Source organism: Dermacentor albipictus, chromosome 4, assembly GCF_038994185.2.
Source record: "Dermacentor albipictus isolate Rhodes 1998 colony chromosome 4, USDA_Dalb.pri_finalv2, whole genome shotgun sequence".
Lineage (NCBI taxonomy): Eukaryota > Metazoa > Arthropoda > Arachnida > Ixodida > Ixodidae > Dermacentor > Dermacentor albipictus.
Genome location: NC_091824.1, coordinates 29,179,082 through 29,201,706, shown reverse-complemented (window position 1 = coordinate 29,201,706; position 22,625 = coordinate 29,179,082). Strand labels below are relative to the sequence as shown.

Here is a 22,625-nt window from a genome sequence, read left to right as displayed (position 1 = left end):
AAAAGAATAACTGCGAGAAACCGGAAAGCCAGCACCGCCTCCGTGGAGGGAACGTCAGAGAACGTCACATGCCAGCCGCGCTGCCAATGGCTGCGGCCAGACGACGGTGCAGTTGTCGGACACGTCGAACGATGAATATCTGCCCGGTTTGTCGCACGCCGGACGTCCGATCCGGCGCTTCGGCACGGCAAAACACCTCGATTCGGGCTGCAGTTTCGGCGCGTCAGACGCCGGATCGGACACCAAATCGGACCGTGTGTCTCCCGCTTTAGTTGGCGAACACGAGCCGATCAGCGCGCCGTCTAGTGCGGTGGTGCATGGCCTACGGGCTTCTTTGACACCTACTGAGCACAAATTCATGATCACCGCTCATATACACGCTTCCCATGGCACTAGCTCTCGTGTTTTCGAGAATACGTGCCCACATCTTGAATTGGTGAGACCATATTTTCTCTTAGCGTCCGGTATTAGAAGCATTTTTTTTCTATGAACATTCTGCTATCATCTGTTACTAGGAAGTTGATTAAAAATTAGGAAAACAGTTACTGTGCAAAAAAAAAACATTTTTTTTTAATGCAGCCAGTCTTTGCATATTCATTTATAGTTCAGATGCTGTTATATGTTCATTTTTCACTAAATCATTTTTAACAACTTTGTAGTAACCAGTGTTACTAGAAAGTTGATTGCAAATTGTGGAAAGTTACACCTGTCCATGAAACAACACTGTCTTGCACCAGCTATGTTCACTGAATAATTATAACCTTATTGAATAATATTCATGCATGTTTTGTAACTTGGGTTATGTACTTTAAGAACATAATTATTTTTATTACCTTCCTATTGAATCGTGTTTTTAAAAAGTTAAAATAGTGTGTCTTAACTTTCTAGTAACTTTCTTTTTACATACTGAAGTTAGAAAAGAAGTAACCAACTTTCTTTTGACAAACGTTACTAAAAAGTAAAAGTCAATAGCATGTTACTAAAGTTGATAGGATGTTGATAAAAGTTCTAAAGAAAGTAAGGAAGCATTTTTGTATGGGTAATCATCTTCAGCATGACAACAGGGTTAAGGCGATTGCATGAAAGGGCGATTTAGCTGGTCTCGATTGCGCACGACGACTCAGCTATATGTGGCCGATTGTAGCCAATGTAATAGGTACACATTTCCTACCTCAGAGACAGCTGGTCGACCTCCGCGAACTCCTTCTTCGTGCTAGTCGGAGTATCCTTCGGCTGATTATCTCTCCCCGTTCCTCAAAAGAGGCTACTGCAGCAAATACCTGACTCACGGCTAACTACCCACGTGTAGCACTTTGCTCCACGACCAGAGTCCAAATTGCTCACCTGATGGTGAACTGAGCGCTTGACGAAATGTTAAGCGCCCGTGGCGGACAGATTAAACACAATTTTGTAGATGAACTACTTCATTTCTGCGCTTGCAACTCTTAATACTCATACAAACTCTATGCATGTATCATAAGTAAAAAAAACAATAAATTTGTTTTATGTTTCACATTCTATGCTTTCTAGAGAAACAGTTTGTCCGCAATCACAAAAGATATCAGTCGAACGAAAAAGATATCGGTCGGATGAAAGTCGCAGTAACCTCAATCAAAGAACAAAAGAAACACTTTTCTGGCATGCTCTATGCTAACATCTTAGTCCTCTGCCCTGCATTCCACTGGCTGCGTCTTTCCATCTTATATTTTCACGCCCTCCCCTCTCCCCCTCCCTTGTGGACGCCAGTGAATGTACTGTCGTGGCTCTAGGTGAATTTTGGGCCAGGAATCTACCAAACCAGTTCACGAGTACGTCCAGTAGTAGAAATGAAGGAAAAAGGGTTTATTTTACATTAATTACACTGCTACAGATACGGAAGCCCACTCCATGCAGGAGCATACTGAACGTTTGAGTTAACATCAGGACACGTCAGCACAACTGCACCAAAGGTCGCCGCTTTTAATACCGTCGTCCTCCCTAGGGGAGTAGACTAGGGAATCTGATGGCTCTATTGCAGCCAATCACAACCGTCAAATCGGTCGCAATATCCCACCCCTGATACCGCTCCGTATCGCCTAACTCCGCCTCTGATGTTGCACCTTCGGCCTCGCGTATTGAACAATCTGGGAGTCCGTGGTCGAAGCCTTTCCGATGGTAGCTTTCGACGTTGGCCCCTTTCTTCATTAGTTCAAGTTGTCAGGTTCCGATAAGCGTGTACAGATGTGCTAGTTGGTTGTGAATAGCATTATGAAACACCGTTCCAGGGCACAAATAAACACAGGCGAGCAGAGAGGGACAGCAAGAACGCCGCAAGTTTTCCGATAAGAGGTCTTTTGTTCACCCTTCAACCGTGGGCGTCAAAGTTGCGTTGACTCCTAGATGGGCGCTGTTGAATGGGGGTTGCTTCGTGACAAACGCCTAATTAAAGCTCTGCGTTGGGTTGAGACGTCACACAGCACGCGTGTTTATTTATGGAAAATTTACGTTTTCTTATGGCCTGAATGAATATACGCGTGTTGGTATCATAACGGTTGTACTTTTAAGCATGAAATGCTTTTACGTCCTGTTGTCGGCGACCTTCAAGAGACCTTGAGCTGAAATCCTGAGCTGTTATCCGGGCACTCGAAACGAGAATGGACCGAGAAAATTTGGGCATCGTTGCGAGAACAAAACGAGATTATCCAGGCAACCAGTCGGAACTTAAGAAAATGCGGCCTTTGACCCCCAATCCTTTCTACAGGACTGCATTACATATGCTAGTTAGTGCCGAACAAGTTTGAAGAAATATTGCTTTTGAGTCCTTCCTAAAGTTTGTTCGCAATATGAATCAAGCTGTAAATTCTATTACGCTGAAGTTTTATTTGTCATTTCCAAGAGGGTAGACGTTCAAAAGTCAGATTCCGGGAACTATACACTCGGTTGGAATCTTTTGGCACTGAAACAAAGTTGCCTGTGCTCTTTTCAATGCCAGCAGTCTGTGAGTTCCGCGGCGCCTCAGGCGCAGCGTGGATGGCAGTTTGGTAGAGAAGGGACTTGCAATGAGGTTCTGCCTGTGACAGGAAACTATTTCCATATGGCCCAGTGCACAGTATGCCATGGTGTCGTGTGGTGCGGTGGGGTGTGCCGTTGAGAACATGCACTATATCCTTTATAAGACTGTAACTAGTATCCTATCCCACAAATATGCCTTGCTGGTCGCCATTTCATGCTTACATCTACTCTCGATTACCTGAAAGCCAGTACTTCTTTGCGTTTATTTTAATATGCTTCAGCCTTACAGAGCAAATGTTTAATTTCCGGGTATTTGCAATCGCACTCTTGATGAAGGGCGGTCTCCGGCCGGCCAACACGCCGCAATCAAATTTGAGCGTCACGTAGTATTTAGTAGTAAATACAGCTTTACGAAGTCAGGATAGTGGTTTTGTCCGCCGTACAAACTTTTAAATACTCGCTTACTAAGTTAAGAAGAATAGTGTCAGCACGCACAGGCACAGATGAACAAATCACACTCAATAACTGGAGACACGGAAGCAGCAGAAGCAGGAAGCGCGGAAGCAGCAGGGGGCGAAGTGACCTTCGTGCAGTCTATCGGCGTCCAACACAAACCGGGCGGCAAGAACACAGCATGCACAAATGTATGGAACGAATGCCAATCACTTTCAAAATAGGCCGCGCGTCAACGCGTGCGACCGCGCAATTGTACGCATTTGCTACGGCGATGGCGACGGCACGGCGAAAACATGCCTGGAGTGTCCATATAATTGCTTTCACATTTAAAGGGCGTAGAAACTTGCACATCGAGAGACGTACAAGGCCAATGGAAGTGGTCGTATTGCCTATTATTCGTCAGTTTCGTTTCAGCGTACGCGGCCATTTGGCCAATAGGAAGTCGGCTAGTGCATGTGGTTTTGCGTGCACATGCTTCCGCATGCATGTGCTCTCGCAAGCACGTGCCACGTGATTTGTCGCACATGCCAGCCATCTGAAAAAGTTAAAATCTGACTGTATGTTCCCGCTGTGATGACCGGGTGGCATTTCAGAGTACTACTTCCCACGTACCCAATCACATGCACTTGTGGCGCAAAGCAGACAAGAGATTTCAAATAAGAAAGTTGGCAGATTTCCGGTCACGTGTGCTTTTATTTTTTTCAGCGAACCAACAGGGTGTTTTGGCCTGTTCTACACAGCTGTATACACGGTTCTTTCTTTTTTTACTTTAAAGAGGCACTTTGACTTGTCGGCCGTTACAGCAGCGGCAGTCAATCCGTTAAGTGTCGTGCCCGCCCTGTGAATTGCAACTTTTACAACTTCTCGGAAGCCGTTAACCGCTAGGGCACGGACCAAGTAAGAGCCCTGTAGCACACCATGTGAGTCGTTCCCACAGGGGCAGTAGGAAGGAACCGACAAATAGACCAAAAGCCAAAAACTGCCCAACCAGGTCGTCGCTACCCCACCGTCTCAATACTGCTCCCTCTAGGGCGGCTTTAAAACAGACATAAACAGACTACGAAAGAGAAGCATGTTGACATTTTTGAAGTCTGAAATGACAATTATTTGGAAGTAAGGTGCTAAGCACTCAAGTACCGAGAGTAAATGCTCTGAATCATTGCAGGTTTAGGAAGTATTTCTGGCCATGATTGTATTTGCTAAACAGCATATTTACGGCAATGAGGGCCCGAATGCCGAAAAGAAAAAGAATCTACGACTAGACGGGTGGACCTGTTCGAAGCTTTGCATTAGAAAAATTATAAAGCTTGCAGGCTATCTCGAACGGTAGTACTTCCTGTTTGACGGGTACAGATACCACAGATGAGTGACCTATAAGCGCATAGCATAGTCACCATAACAAAAGGAATAATTTTGTGAGCTCGGCTGCCTTGTAACCCGAGAAAACAACGCTGATGGCAATAGCTTGAACCGTGGCTACACAAATTGCATCAAGCCTGCTTATTACCACCCAAAAGCAGTTAGAAGACAGAGTACTGACAAAACTAGAACAGAACAACCCGAAAACAATATTGAATTTGCGTAGATGACAGTTATCTGAAAAGAAATTTCATGTACTCTTTCCAACAGTTGCTGGATAACTGAGCACGCAGAAATCTACCCAGGAAACTTGAACTTTATCATTGCGTGAACTGAGCACCACTACATATATATACAGCAAGGCTTGGTAGCCTGGGAGTTTCGCCAACCACTAATTTGATCTTGGCCAACTGGCACTTATGGCTTAGAGGGCCATATCTGGCGCATATCGGAGTTCCGCGTTTATTTCCTTACATTGGTGCCATGGTTTCGGTCCACGTTGGAAAGCGCGTAGATGAGAAAGCCAGTTTGATGAAGTGCCGCTAATCTCCTTCAGTCTTGGGTGCCTCTCGCGTTAGAACTCGCGTTGCTTATAGTTCGTCCTATCAGGGAACTTTTATTTTCGCATCCTGACCGGCGATTACTCAGGCTGACATATGATTCTCTCGGTCCTTAATAAAGGCGTCTGTTCGCACTGGTATCCCAGGCGTACACTGGGTCCTCGACGCCATGCCACCAACGTAATCCACTCTTGCCCAAGAAAGATTGTGAGAGAGCTTCGACAATACACCTGCAAATACAGAGGGCGGATTTTCTACCTTTCTAACGCACTCACTCCCTGCAAATGAAGGGCTTACACGAACGACGTGTAATATCTTGAACCATCACTTGGTGGGCAAGAATTGGCAGAAAGAGGCGAGAGGAATGAGGTTAACACATATAAATCGGCACAGACAGCTGTCCTAACTGCTAAGATATTCTCATTCGATAATTGTTAGAACAAACTCGAGTCTATCGCTTCCAGTAATAACGACGCTGTCCAGCGCCGGCAAGAGCTCGAGCAGCCCGTAACCAGTTTAAAGAGCACAATACAAAAATTAGACATGAAGAAGAATGACTTGGAAAACATATCGCGAATAAATAACTCAGTAATCCATGGCTTACCCGAGGTGCCGCGTGAGACCCCGGTAAACCTTGTAGCCTCTGCCACCGACCCTCTGTCAACTACTCTCGGCGTTCATTCTGATGTTATATAGCACAGACACAGAATCGTTACTCGTAGGCATGGTAGCGTGTGATAATAAAGCTTTCCTATTAGAGGACTAAAAATACAGAAAAATTCACGAACACATAAGAACACTAATATATTTATAATTGAGGACTTCACGGCCCGTGTCCATCTGCTGCGCAGAAATCTACCCCAAAGCTCGTCGATTTAAAAAACAGCGAGAAACCGGTTCAGCGGCGTTTCAATACCCTGATTATCAATAACGTTGGCTGCAAGTAGGATGAATTGAAATAATGTATTGTAAGAGCACCAGCCTCTTGGCACGCTGACTGACTTCCTCCTGAAGAGCAGCTGACAGTCTTGAATGCAAATGCGCGAAGCCTCGTCAGCAAGGCTGTAGATTTTAACTGTCCCGTTGAATCACAAAATGCGACTTTAATATGCATTACGGAACATTCACTGCGCAATACAATACCGGACAGGAAATTTACGCCTCCTCTCCCCACCCCTCCCCGCCTGTTATGCTGTGCTAACAAAAGAGAGAGTTGGTGGCCGAGGAGGTGCCGTAGCGATATTTGTTAAGAAAGGCAGATTTCTTCCTCCTGTCTGACCTTCCTGGTACCTAGTCACCTTGGTGTAAGATCAAGGCTGGCGCCTTGGTTGTTGCACTGGGCGCATTTTACCGTATTCCTGATGCCACTGGTGATATTTTCGGTTTTGTCAGACACTACATTGCACAGCATAGGTTACGCAATGGGAAATTGGTTGTCGCAGACGATTCTAAATCTCCCACATATCGAATGGCAATCGTTCAAGTCAAGTGGTCACAAGAAACTGCTTTGTGAATCGGTTGTCAACATGTACTTGCATTTGACTTGACCCAACTAGTTAACTGCCCAACTCACAAATTCTATGTTACACCTCGTTTTTTAAAACTATGAGGTCGTACAGAATGGGCACCATTGCTACACTGTTGAAGGCTTATCTGGCCATGAGGCAATGATCGCTAGTGTGAACGTTAATTATGAAGCCAAAAGGCCAGTGTGTAAATAGTACCAAACTTTGTCAAAGTCGACGATGCGCCCACTGTGAGGCGCTTGCTCCTGCGTGCGACAATTTTTTTTGTAGTGCCCAGTTCGACGTTGACTCTTTAGTGACCATATTTTGCAGCTGCATCCCTAGTCATGTTCCTATAAAATGTATAAGGCACAATCCGCCTCATCCATGGTACAATCGCGAAATATCCACGTGTTGCGCCGAGTCAAACGAACTCGTAAACGTCGTCCCAAGACAATACTTCTGTCAGTCTACTATCTCCGTTGAAGACTTCACTAAAAGCTAAAGTGTATGCGGAAAAACACTTTTACTACAACGTAACCCTAGCAGCTGTTCACAAAGAAAAATACTTCATGGTTTTGGAAAACTATCAGTCGTAATGAGCCTAGTTCTTTGAGCCTAGTAATGAGCCTTTCAGCATTTCAGAGGCTTTCAATAATTTCTTTAAATCCGTTTTTGTCACTGACGATGGCCTTAATTCACTTTTTCTCCCTCTTGCCTTTCCAGCGCTTCACGATATTGCCACAACTAAGGAAGGTGTTCTTAATATTTTACTCAACATTAACACAGCTAAAAGCTGTGGTCCAAAAGATATTCCTTATACTTTTTTAGGCGACACTCTGAGTGTAACGCACGTCACCTACCAATTATCTTTAGGCAGCCACTTGAGAGATCTACCGTGCCACGCATTTGGAAAACAGCTAAGATGTTCCCCGTCTTTAAATCTGGCAAAAGGCAAATAATTTCTGGCTACCGGCCCATTTCCTTGTTATGTGCTGTTTTTAAGTTGCTTGAACACATTCACAAACATATAACTAATTACCTAACACAGAATGACGTCATCTCATCGTGTCAGCATAATTTTTGGCCCGGTTTCTCGACAAGAACACAACTAAATGAGTTTTCGCATGATATTGCTGCGGTTCTGAATAGTCGACACCAAGCAGATGCAATAATAATAGACTGTGCCAAAGCATTCCATGCTATCATAGAGAACTTTTTCTGAAGCTTCATTAGGTAATTAAAAAAAATAAACTACGTATTTCGATTACTGAATACATGCAGCATAGGAGTCAGTATGTTTCCTTTAACAAAATGAAGTCCAACACCGTGGAAGTTATATCCGGCATGCCCCAAGGATCTGTGTTAGGCCCTCTTATATTAATAATGTGGCGAAGGTCACCCAAAACGCGCCAATTAAGCTAGGATGATAAGCAGACGATTGTGCATTGTAATCAGAAGTCTCGAATGCAAGTGACCAGACATGATTACATGAAGTTTTTTTCTATGTTCTGCAACTAAGAACCCATCTAACGAAAGCAGTCTAGATAACCTTCACGAGTAAGACTACACCTTTTTGTTTTTGTAGTGGTTTCAGCGAGGCTACCATCGTAAATTCAGACGAGTTCAGATACCTAGGGTTAACTATTGCTCATAACATGAAATGGCCGAAACACATAGAGTGGATCCACTTGAAGGCACTTCGCCAACTAGCACATTTAAAAGGAACATTATAGGATGCTACTAAGGATTGCAAACTAACTGCATACGAGAGCCAACTAAGGCCAATTTGGGAATATGCATCCGTTGTCTGCTCTCTCTGCTCTCCCTACCCTACTTATAAAGCAATAAGGTTTATGTATACCAGATATGACTACCGATTTTCACCTTCAACACATGCCCATGGCTTGACACACTAGCACACAGAACCACGTGCATGGGAGCACCTTGTCACTTTGCATAAGATCATACACGGGTAGTCCGTTATTGCGGCACCGGTTTCATTTATGAAGTCCCTGCCCGTGCAACTCGAAGGAGTCACGGACCTAATCTTGTTCCATTCCAATGATACTAGAACACTTCTAAATTTTCATTTTTCCCGTCAACAGTCGAACTCTAGAATGGTCTTGACGGCTTGCTTACTAGTTACTAGTTACCACCCACACAATTAGAGAAAGCAATCTATCATCACATGTCTCATTAGTTCTAAGACTTGCTTTTGTACACTTTATTATTTGTACACTTCAATACGTGCCTTTAGACGCAATATTCTATTGTTCTTACCTATGCGCATATAGAACATGCTCTTCTGTTGCTTGCAGTCTCATGCATTCTTGTGTTTGGTATGCATCGTATTGTATGTTACGTCATGTTTGATTTTACCTATGTAAACAACTTCTGTGTACCCACCCTTGCAATGCTTCGCACTGAGACGGTAGTATATATAATTTAAAAAAAGCTCTTGGTTTGGTCACCCGATATACTTTGTACATGGGGTGGCGTGAAATTTTGTGCTGTGACCTTTCAACATCAGAGGGAGACCTGCTGGGCTCAATTTGCGCCGTATGGTTACTACCAACTGCTTAAGGATACGACCGGCGGCCTAGAGTTAACTATTTGCAGCTCTGTTAGCCATGAGGTAATCACAGATGTAGAACTCAAGCATTCCAATGGGTCAGTATTGCAAAGGTATCATGAAATGAGATTTGTTTCACCTTAAAGTACCATGGTTGTCTAAATTTTTCTGAAGCACCCTGCTATGGTGGAACTCTTAACACCAACATAGCTCTAGTCACACTGACCATTGGGCAGACTTGTTCAAGGTGCCCGTTCTGTCTTGTGATGTTGCAATAGGCAGGCTCGCACTACCTTTCACGTATATGTGCCTTGGCCATAAAAGGCTCGTCACGTTCATCTGCGCTATGTGCGCCTTCATCTCAGCTGGCCAGCACACGTGCACGACATTGCTGCTATTTTTCGGACTTTATGCAGGAAAGAGGACTTCACTATATTGTACGTGTAACGTATTTTTCACATGTAGCCATATTAACGCAATCAAGAAACGTTAATCAGCCACTCGGTCATTGGGTGCATGCGTATGGTGAGTTTTCAGTAACAGTCGAAACGCAGTCGTCAAGAAAAGCACTAATGTCATAAGGCAGAACTAATCATGGGATTCTCATGAAACTTTCTTGTGCAGAAAATATCTAAGCATTGGTCAAAATATAACTTGTCCCTCTTGATGCATATGGAAACAGACCTAAGCAATCCCCTGGCGTGATCGATAAAGCTATTCGGAGTTTTCTGGTTGATTTCCGGAACAAGCTGTAAATATCTGCAAAAACTGCTATGTTTTGTAAGCTAGCCAATAAATCACTACTCTTCATTTATTGTCTTTGAAATTCATGTTGCAATCGGGAACTTGCAGCCCAGCAGTAGCACCGCCATCTCGGCTTAGAAATAATCCTATCAGTAGCAGCACTTTTGGAACTATCAATACTTTTATTAATTCCCACCACTCTTGAGCATCTCAAATTGCTAGGATTTGTAATGCTGAATGCTACTCGAGGTACTGATTGGATTGGCTAAAGATATTAATTGCGGTATACAAGTAGGTGTTGTCGGGATGGACAATAGCAGACGACAGAAATAATCCCTTCAAAATCGAAGATGAAAAGCATGGCGCCTAAATGATGCGCACTTGAAGGGAAAAAGGCAGCACGAATGGCGTGTTCAGGTTGGCATTCGTCCAGTCTTCTCGTATGCTTGCAGTAGTGAGACAGTGCGGTTAAAGTGCTGCATTGTTTTGAGGAATAATATATCCTTCGTCTTTTAATAACTCGAATGGTGTTTTATCTTCTCCTGCTGGTTCGCAAGGCGGGGTATAGAGGTGATGAGGATCGGACGCGTCTGCACTGCATCGCAGTTACATATACAAGCCGTTAGGAGGCTGTACTGGGCACCTCCCCAGTGCCAGGCTTCATCCAAGTTGCCCCACCTGAGGTCATGGCTCGGTGACGCACTGCGGATGAGAACCAGGAACCCGTGCTCAGATTCCCGTATGGCCACGTCCACGTCAGACCAGAACCGAGTGCCAGTTGGTAAGGGGCCGCGTGAGCGAGCATTCCACGATGAAGATCGCGGACTTTACCATTGTGTATATATGTTAAGCTTAGCCAACTCGACAGGCAATCGTGTTTAAGACAGCACGTTTCTTATGCATGTAGGTTTACAGCTTCTTGTGAGAAGACATCTTCTGCGAGCACTTTTCACGTACGGAGATTGTAAATAATTTGCTTTGTTTAATGACCTTCGCTTCGGCCACGGTCTTTGTATTCTGTGTTTGTATGTTTGCTGGTAATCAAGTTTTTTTTTTGGTTGCGAACACCTTACGTCCAAGAGTGAAATCTAGCGAATGGGGCAGTAGGCCTGGTTCTACGTGACAGCATGTTGAGGCTGTCCTCACGAAAACTGCATTGGAAATAGTGAAGAACACGATAAAGGCGCTCGTTCTATAAATAGCGATGAAGTTAGGAAAGCCTTGTAAGATATGTCCCCTGAAAACCCGGCAGGAGAAGATAAAATACCATACGTGCTATTAAAAGACGCAGGATATATTGTGCCTGAAAACGATGCAGCCCTTCAAACGCACTGTCTCACACCTGCAAGCATACCAGAAGATCGGAAGAATGCGAACCTTAAACTAGTCTATAACAATGGAAGCGTTATATAATTGAACCAGCATATAAAGAACCATATATAAAGAATCAGTAGCTTGCTTTCGGTATTGTTTAAAATATTCATTAGGATAATTTTCAATTGAACCAAGGTAACACGACTTCACTCAATCGAGAGAACAGGTTGACTTTAGAAAGGTATATTCCACAATGGAGGCCGTCCATATCATCTATCAGATTATTAAGAAGTCTGCGGAGGACAATTAGGCTCTCCACAAGGAATTCATAGAATATGAAAAGACATTTGATTCAGTATAGATACCAGAAGTCATGGAGGTATCTCGTAATTATGGAGTACTGGAGGAATACGTTAATGCCGTGGGAAATATGTACAAAGATTCCAAAGCTATCGAGCTTCTCCATAAAAAAAATAGGCAACTATATATCAAGAAAGGGGTGATGGAAGCAGACACAGTCTCACTAATGCTATTCACTGAATGCTTAAATGACGTATGCAAGCTATTACATTGGGAAGGCTCAGGTGAGAGAATCAACAGCGAATATCTCAAGAACAGTCAGTTGGCAGATAAAATTATCATGTTAAGTTAAACTTGGGATTAACTGCAACAAATGATTGTGAACCTTAACCAATATAGTGTAAGAGTAGGGTTGAAGATCGCTATGCAGAACATAAAGCAATTGTTCAATAGTCCGGCAAAGAAACAAGAATTCTTGATCGCCAGTAAGCCTTTAGAATCTGTGCCGGAATATGTTTACCCAGGTCAATTACTCCGAGAACCTTGATCATGACAAGAAAATTTACACAATAACAAGAAAGGGCTGAAGTGCAGGTGGCAGGTATTACCAAACTGTACCACTGTTGTTGAAAATAAAAATGTACTATCATGCATTTTACCGGGGCTAGCATACCAGGCTGAAACTTGGTGGTTAACCAGAGCCCTCGAGAACACGTAGAGGACCGTGTGAATAGGGATCGAACGAAAAATATTAGGTGACAGGAAAATAGCGGTGTAGATCAGAGAACAAACGGGAAAAGCCGATATTCTAGTGCACATTCGGAGAAAAAAAAATGGAGCTGGGTATGTCGTGTAACGCGTAAGCAAGATAGACGATGCAGCATTAGAGATACCGAATGGGTGCCAAGACAAGGGAAACAAAGTCGAGGGCGGCAAAAAATGAGTTGAGGTGATGAAATAAGGAAATTTGCAGCCGCAAGTCGGAATCAGCTAGCTCGAGAAAGATCACTGGGAGATGCCTTCGTCCTGCCGTGGGCATAATAAGTAGACCGATGGTGAAGAAGCTGTAATGATGGTACATATATCCTAAATTTACAATAAAATGTGACAATGACGTGCTTCGGCGTGGAGCTAATGTAATACTGTCGTTTCAGATTGTTGCCGAGGTCAAAGGATCACAATTAGTCAAAATAAGCCGCAGCCTCAAAAAAGCATCTTCCATAGCTCGCGTATTGCTTCGGGACAAAAAAAAACCATCAATCCATTTCTATCCTTCCGATGCAACAAAACCCCGTGATTACAGAGTTTCCTGATCGAGACAGGCAGCGTAGCAATAACTGAAGAAAAAAGAACAATCAAACATTTATAAAAGTTGTGGCCTCAGGTCTGGAGAAGCCCCCACGGAGAATTAAGCGATCAGTCAAAAGCTGCGATACAAAAACACGTTCTGTTGCCCATCGAGAAACGAGTGCTCAGGCCTCGCGATCCAGGCATTTGAAAACTCGTTTTTCTTGAACGCGGCAGGCATATCGAATTCGTTCCATGATAAGTAATTGGTGCCCCTACACACTCCGGGTGCGGCGCAACGGCAAAAGGCGGCGCAATGTCTAAAGTGCCCCTCGCTTCGGCAATGGCGAGGACCTGTACCGTGCGCTTCCTAATGGAGCGCAAGCAAGAGCTTTGGAAATGTTGAAGAACTGCATCAGTTTTTCTTTTGCTTTTATCATAACATTTCTTCCGATTCTCTTCTCAGTCCTTCACTTCTTTTTATGGGTTTAGATATCATTATATCGATTCGCGTTAATATCTTTAGCTAAATGAAACAAGTTTGCCTGCGTTACCATTGTGCTAGAAAATAATTTGAGCAACACAGTTACTAAAAATTGATTACCATGGTAAAATTGACTAAGAAAGAGGTCAGGGTGTACATAGTGTGCTGTATGCCATCGCTTGAAAGTCAGGAGCCAGCGTAAATTGATTAGGACACAAGAGAGGGGGGGAGTCACACAGCCAACGCCGCAAACACTCCATGGTCTCTGCCCTCGCCCTTTCTATACCCAAATTTCAACCTATCTTTATGAATGTGGTATACCGACGCGACCAAGAACGCATTCTACTCATTATATAACTAGTAGCTTTCCTTATATTGTTAACGGAGCATTTAATGAGTGCTTCGTTGGTTAGCCACCGATTACAATCTGCAATGTTCCGACGACTCCGCAAGCACTCCTGTCGCTCCAAAATTAGTTGCTGCGTCCAAAGTTACTCAGTGGACTATACGCCAATGCACCAAATTTTATGCGAAACTCTTGTTTTCTGAACTGAACTGCATGACAAACAAGTTGACCACTTGAAAGCGGAAAAGCAGGGCGCTTTTCGTTATCTTGAGTAATCCAATGCAGATGGGAATGCTAAGCTAGAAAGAGACACGCGTCGTTTAATGGAACACGTAATATAGTAAGGCACGCTAAGGAGGGAAGTTTAATGGAGCACGTAAAGACTAAAGTAAGAGATGTTGTTTCTATCTGCTTCCCTTGCTCGGAAAACTCACGCAATTACGCGGAAACACTAAAAGCTAATCATAAACAATGAAATATATGAGAACTGATATTTCTTATATCCTTCATTTGATACATTGTGATTAGGGAGGACCATATGTTCGAAGTTTCGGCTACAAATCGAATATTAGATAACAATTATTGGTATTCGTATTCCAAAACGAACGATTTGGTATATTCAAGTATCGAGACTGACCAAACATTTCGCAATAATCGAGTTACTGCGGTCTCTCAGCTTAGCAAAGCATGCTAATTATCAGAATTGAAACAAAGACAGAAGTTTTCGAAGGAATGCAGAAAAAAATTGCTATTGTAAGCAGTGTTTTAGGCTTCGTGGCATAAGTGTACATGTCAGCCTGGGATTTCTATTTGTAGCCTCCAATTTCACGTGTCTTGCATTCTAGTCAGGTAGCCGTTTTGATCTTTTTCTCCAAAATAGGCGATGTTTTACTTCGAACAGGCTGGTTTCACGGGCCTCCAGCACAGAAGCACACAAGTTATTCAGGGGCTTTTCTTTTTCCATCAATTTCTTACACTTCTTCAAGAACCATTTATTGAGCTTTCTTAAAAAGATAGTCACGCTAGAAAGCTTCTTCACAACCAGGCTGTATAGATGTTGAAAGGCTATTTGTGGAGTTGTTTTGTCGACTAATACTACTTTAGGTAATAAAACCTATCCTAACCTTCGGTAGTAGTTGGCTGTTTTTTCATTCACTAGTCGATACAAGTTTGGTACCTAATTACACATAAACAAGTTTTCCTGTCACAGACATATGCATCTGCGTTTGACTATTCGATACTTAGTATACGTATTCAATTCATATGCGAAAAATTTCCTATTCCGCCACCTCTTATTATGATGCTGCGTCTGTGGTAAGAGACGCAAGATTCAAACATACTGGACAACGGTTTTTGTCACCTTCCAGTGCATACAACATAACCGGAACAACACACAGAACATGCCGTCAAGTTTAGGACTTAGCTCCTGTTCTTTTCTTGTTCAAGCCCATTGTGCGTTTCTGCGCTCTTGCCATATATTGTGTTTGTACCAAGGCATTTCAGTTTCCGAAATTGAAGTAATTGTCTAGTGTGTGATGTCTAGGATCGAGTAAGAGGACGCGTTATTGTTTATTTTTCGTTAGTAGTATGGGAACTTGCAACGAAAAAATTGTGATCATCAGCGCACTGCTGTACTGTCATTTGAATCGCTCCACAGTCATCGTTGGTGTTTGCGAGCAGTGTTGCACAGCAGATTGCACAGCGCCGCGATATGTGCCTTCAGTTGAGAGACGTTCTTGACGCGCGTAGTGACTGTGGCCTTTCCTTAGCTTTCTACACTACAAAAGCAGTTCTGGTGTTCTTATTTGCCAGATAAGTGAATAGCAATTCTGTATTTGCTATAAGTGCATCTACAGGTCCTCATCTGCTACGTTTACGTCGACGGAACGCATGTAATGCCTGAAAGCCCTGATTAACCTCTCCAGCTTGTCGAAGGCTGCATATAGCTATCTCTACTGCCACAAATAATGCTATTAAACACACTGGAGGCGCGATCTGTTAGAATAACCAACAAGAACTTGGTTTCCTTGACTCATACGTTGATGGCTCGAAAGAATCTCAAAAGAGAACAGCTTGACCCTGTAACGTGCTCGACGCAAGCAGCTTTAGATAATGCTCGCTATTGTGAACTAAGTCGTCACTCCAGCCTTCTGTTCTCGTAAACTCCTTACTTTATTGCAATCATACTTTCCCATAACTGTACACAACCACTTTCCTGCAGCTGTTCGGTTCAAGCAACGGACTTTATGTCACTGAAGTAAAGGCGGGTGAGAAAGAAAGTTTTCAGAGGTGGAGGAGGAGGAGGAAAAGGCAGATCATAAAGTGCAGCGCAAGAAAACGGCCCTTTGTGCCAAGAGTGAGATGGCATTGAAGCTGAGGCGAGCTCCTTTTCCGTTGTGCTGCCCCAGCTCGAGCTTCCGTGCCCAATGACTGCAGGCATAGGTGGGAACAAAACTAAAAAAAAAAGAGAAACGGTGACCCAGAAGCCGTTCGGTCATCCCGTCAGCTCAGCGACTCGGCGTCCTGAAAGGAAAGGGGAACTGTGTGCAATAAATAAGGAGAGCCACGGGGCACTGTGTCCACAGCAACGGCGTCTAGACCTGGCGCCAAATTGATTAGGACGACCACGCCGGTGCTTCTATCGTGCAGGAAATGGGCGACGTTGCCTGGGCCTCCACAGAAGCTCCACGCATTTTGCCTGGCTGTCCGATGGCACAGGCATCGTCGATGTGAAGGGGAGGAGGTAAGAGAGCGGGGAATAAGCCACGATTACCCGTGGGGCCAAAGGTGCATGGCGCGCGTCCATCGCAAGAATTCGGTCCGCTTTGCAATGGAGATATTTCGCACTGGCTTTTTCGGGTTTATGCTAGCGACAAGTACATTTATTACTTGCAGTCTTTTGTCATCTAAGGATAAGCTCTGAAAGTAAGCAGAGACGATGAAAACTGAGAAAGAAACGTGTGATTCTGCTGCCACTGCAGATACCTTGAAACTCAGGCCATGGTAACTTAGGAGCAGTAGAGCAATATTCATACCGCTGCTGCTCGAGCGTGTCATAGAAAAGAGTACGCAAGCAGGGTACACAACCTTGCAATCAAGATTCCGCGATACCATCTTATGAGGCCGCATGCCCTAGCGAATCCGAAAGGGCGGCTGGTGGCATGTGCCTAATCAATCTTCGCTGTGATGTCCGGCTATTGCCCGAATGTGCCAGCCCTTTTTTCTATCCGAGTGCCTGCGCACAGTGATGTCACACATTCTACCGAATGAATTCATTACGCCTATTGGGTCGGCACGTAGCACATAATACTGTCTGAAGCCAGCTCCTTCGATTGGTTTGCGTCCTGGCAACGGGTCAACGGCAAGAGAAAGTAACGAGATGCCGTTCCCAGGAGGCGGCCGGATTAAACGGCAGATACGGAGACTGTCGTTTCATTATATGCCAGCTCCCAAGGATACAGAAAGCCGACTTCCTTTGTGCACTCCCCTTAAGCCGTCAATGTGGAGCCGCACTTGCAAGCACGATCGCGACATTCGAGCTGGTGCACTCGTACGTAGTCAATCAAAGAGAAAGCACTCTCTTCTCATTGGTGCCTGTCGAGAAACAGGTGAGGCGTGAGAGGCGCGCACTCTTATACATCTGAGGCCGAAAGCGGCTGATAGATGAGGAGGACAATTGTGGAAAAAAAGATGAGGCGAAAAACAGAAATAAACGAGAAAGACAGGCTGCTAAATATAACTTTTTTTTTGTTTTGGTACTTTGCTACACACGGACTTAACTTCTGGATATGACCATACAATTACATATACACTTAATTATATACCCCCTAAGCGGGGACTAAAAGGCTACCAAGCTCTGCAGAGCACGACAAAACAGGTTCCTGTTCCAGCAGTGGCTGCCATCGTTTAATGCGGACACCATAGAAAAGTTTATGCCTATGCAGGTTTCTTGAAACGTAAAAAAAACGAATGCAATTATAATGAATAGGAATCACCCGCTACAATGTCGCTATCAGCGAGATTGTGAATTTGGCATGCGAGGCCTAAGAAAATGCTATATTGAGTACTTACTCATCTGTTGGTTTACCACGCCTCGTGTGTAAAGAGTTTCTTTTAAACCACAAAATATTTGTTGCATTTATTGCATTAAGAATTATCCCAAAATGTGTAAAGCAGGAAACCTGGACGCTTCTTTCGCTCACTAAAAATTTTGTGATATCTTTAAAGCTCAAAAAACGACGTATTTGGTGGGACACCGTAATGATGCTGAAGCTTGGACAAAAGATGCATGCTTATTGGTGCACTATTGGGCAATTTCGTATTCTATAAAGGGCGAACATTCTCCAGCTAGTCGTTCAGCGCGCTATCAGGAAGAATGACGGTGACAAAACAGGCAATATACCAGTACCTAAACAGAAATTGTGATTGTGTGGTCGCCGACACCTGAAAAAGCGTCCGCTGGTATTTACTTGCTTCATTAGCCAGAATAGGTGCGTCATTGTTGCTACAATGTCAATAACGAGAAACGCTGCTTGATTCCAATGTTTGAAGAACAAGTTGTCTGATATGCAAGCAGATATACGCTTATGATATGCATCGTAAGCGTAAATGTTGCCCAATCCACATCAAGGAGTATGCGGTTTCTTATATTCTGGGGAGAAATGCTCTAACAGTGAAAAAAAGAGGTGAAGGAAAGAGCAACTGCTACGGCCTGTCAGGACCGTTCTCAATACTGAGGAGTCTAGGTGGAGAACGAGGAATGAATCATCCATTTTAAAATTGGGCGAGGGTGCTGATACAGCGAGTATACATACACCATGCACTTTTCTTTTTAACGATGTCGAAAAGAGCGTTGATGATTATAACGTTTATCATAATAACTATAATCATATTGGCCAAGCCATTATCCCACATAATCGTATGTCGCTTCCCTTGCGGGTAAACAGTTCAAACAGGGAATGCTGTATGACGATAATAAATTAGGGTACGATTAGAGTATGATGTATGGGTATATTTATTATGGCGTCTTATGTGCTTTTGCGTATTTTCATTTGTTTGCGAATTTTCTTCTTGTGGCCCAAATTAGCAGTGGTTAGCTGCCCTAGTTCGACGCAATCTTTCACGGTTCCGAAAGATGGAGAACGGATCGCACGATCTTTTTCCTTAGACAGCTTCACAAACATTAGTTTGCTGCACAGTTATCGTATCGCTTGCTGTTACTTCGCCGCTTCACTTATCGATCATTATTTGCGAGTAATCTACAAAGTTTCGAAACAATATATATCCACCTACAAGTCGCTAACGGACGTGATATTTGCTGTGATGAATAATCCTTACAAATATACAATCGATAGGAAAAAGCAGATTACGTGTTTTGTCCAATATGGTTGCGTTTTCCATTTGGATTATTATAATGGCCGAGAAAGAAAGGAACTAAATGGTACAGTTTGCCAAAACTGCGATCTCATTGCGCGGCACGCCGTAAGCGGGAACACGGGGTTATTTTAACCATTTGGGGTTCTTATATGTACCTAATTTGAGTACATGAGCCTCTCGGCATTTGGCCTCTATCGAAATGCTGCCACTACGGCTCCTGTCGAGCTCACGACCTCGTTTGAGCAGCGTGTTTCCGTGGAAACTGCACTACCGCCGAAGCTACTCCCTGAGGGTAGCTTTCTAGATACTGCCCAAGATATTAGCTTAAACTTCCTCTTCCCCAGAAGTAGGCAGTACCTTCAAGATCCCCATTAAGCACAACGCCTTTTTAGAAATGCACGAAGGCAATATAGAGAGGCTGATAGAGCTTCGGAGGTTTTTGATCTAGTTAATGACATGAGTTTGATAAGTTTTCCAATGTTGTACACCATGAATTTATTTTATTGTACACGTCCTAGATTATGAATATTGCCGAAGTACTGGTGCAGAAGCGCAATAACATCATTAGTCAACTGCATCTAAGACATCTCACGGTGTAGAAGGTTCACTAGAACTTCCCATGCTAGAGCGACTTCATATGTCCCCTGTAAGTGTTTTTTTTTGTTAATACCTCCATAATTAAAACTGTCAAACACTTTAACATTATTTATTATAAATCGCTATCGCCGATGAAAACTATATTACATGACATATAAGAAGGAAAAGTGCGCATAAAAAATTAATGACTCACGAAGCCCTTGCTCCTCGTTTAGTCCTTGCTGGTAGTTCATCAGGGCGCCTTATTTACACTTAAACGACGAGATTAGGACGCAGATCACGGTTACACTATCAAGATTGAATGCGAAAAGAGATTATTATTTCTCTCTCAGCCGCATATTCAGAAATGCACGTTCATGACAGTTCTCCACTTCAGCTTTTGCACTAACTTCCCGACAGAATTATGCAAAATGGTAACTTCCTTCTATTTTATTGTTTCTCACGTTTTTACGCTTGTATTACATGCCAGAGAAAGGTGAAAAGAAACATCTCATCATACTGCATAAACCGCCTTTTATTCTATTTTATTTTTTTCTGATATTTCTAAACATGTATGACATGCCGGGTATAGATAAAACGACATATCTAATTTATGCCCTACCATCACTTTATCAGGCACAAACCTGTGGTCGGAGGCACACTGGTGAACACTGCCTCAAAGTCATTCGCTGTCACCCCTCCCGTCCCTTTCACTCCGTCTCTAGTAAGAGCACACATTGTCAGCATACTTTCGTGAAAGCACTCGAAAAATTATTTCTGAGTATTTCTCACATTCTGTACTGAATAATGCCAGAAAGGTGCGAACTCATTCGAAGGGATGAGCAAGCAGGGAGAAGCGTCCGGTCTCTTACCGGTCAGCTGCTTTGTTCACTTGCGAAAGCAAGTGAACAGGCATACAGGAAATGGCCCACCAACAAGTAGTCTGCACTGCAGGGTTCCAATTCAGCAAACTTCGTCCTGTATAAGCGCAGGTGACAACTAAAAACAGTCGATCTATAGCATGTGATGAATAGGCTTCTTAACCACTGCGATGGTGTCGCAGCCCATCTAAGAAGGTGCCATGTGTTTGAGGTAATGATCCTATTGAAGAGTTTCTCAAGTGAGAGCGCGAGCAACTGTCAGACTTACAAAGCCAGTAAATATTCAACAGCTGTCCCAAGCCACTGATTGCAGAAAGAAAGCAGTGCCAGTGCTCCAAGCTAATGCATGAACCCTGACTCGGGAATATGATGCTTACTGCACTTCATCTCACCCATCGCCACGACGTGTATGCCTGCTTTCACGCACATCCACGGCCCGTACGAGCCTACTCCAGGGAAGCCCCCTCTTCATTACCATAATGGACGAAGTACGGCGCCCTGGCGGCGGTGCGCTCTTGATGACGCCAGTACCGCAGGCATCGACGGTGGAGCGCTTCGTCTTCGCCCAAACGAAGCAGCTCGGATTAGTGGTCTCGTTGCGGGCATTCCGGAGCACATGACCTCAGGCGTGGCTGCCCCAGCTGCGACTGCTTTCACTGTGGCATGCATTAAAGAGAACACACCAACAGTGCACTGCTCAAGGAGCAGTTCGGCGACGGTAATCAGGAGCAAAGAACGCAGCGGTGAGGCGGCAACTATGACTCAGCCGAGATATAAAGGCAATAGGAAAATCGTTATGCTTTGATATATCGTGTCCGGTGTTGTATATCTCAAGAAAACTAGTAATGCGCATGGAAAAAAAAAATGTAGTGGTATGTGACAGAAGAATTGCGAAAACTAAAGACTGGCGTTGTTTTTGCTTCACATTTTACAGCAGCGGCCATTAATGCACTTGAAGAATGTTGTAGAGGACCGCTCAAGGCAAAGCCCTGAGTGTCGCCACATACAGCGTCGGTTAGCGCGATGACCATGAAAAGCACGACATTTCCGACGAAAACTGTGAAAGGTACACAGCGACGGCCCCTTCATTTATAGATAGTGGAAATCTATTCGAATCATGTGCAGCTGCACTCCACGCGCCATTCCGAACTGTTTAGCTGACACCGATTACTGCTAGTTTGGTGACTCGGAACAAATTCATTTCAAAGAAACACACTAAAGAGCAAGAACGTCCATGTCAGGACGTTCTAAAGCAACCAGTCTTTGACTTTTTAATGCATTTACTGCGATAAGAAAGACAGAATGGCTGAGAAGGAAGAACAGAAGAGAGTAGAGAATGCGAGTGCCGTGCCATCTGTCTACCGTTGCTAGCGCTCGCACTGTCCGCTGTCTGCTTCTACTTCTTCTCAGTAGTTTTGCTTTCGTCATTGCGCTGAAGCTCCTGGCATCAAGTATGAATAACTTACCAAAGAGAAAATTGTATTCAAGTATACGACTTTTTCACTCGCTTTTGTGGTCTCTTTTGGTGGCTGTTTGTCTGCGGCTGTCGGGAAAACCCCACCGGTATAAAGGTGCTGATGCAAAAGCCATGGGCCCTCACGTGACAGAGTTGCGGGGTGCGTTGGTCTCAGGACTCCAAATAATATCACTCTTTGAGACGCGCAAGCTGCCAGGCAACAGGTGCGGCGTAGCGCTTGGGAAGGACAACCACTCTCTTTTGGCGCCACACTCTCCCTGCGGAGGCTCCGATAAAACAGTATGTCCGTGGCCTTATACGCCGGCTTCATGACGAAGGCATGACGACAACTGCATGATGACAGTCATGTCATTACGACAAAATGACATCCATGACGACAGCCTATAGCTGGCGA

The 22,625-nt window shown here is 44.0% G+C and overlaps 1 protein-coding gene across 1 annotated transcript in view; it reads right to left on the bottom strand.

Annotated features, from left to right (window-relative positions):
- Positions 1-22,625, bottom strand: part of LOC135900165 (uncharacterized) — a 291,116-nt gene that overhangs the window by 224,930 nt on the left and 43,561 nt on the right. The gene's annotated exons all lie outside the window — the stretch shown is intronic.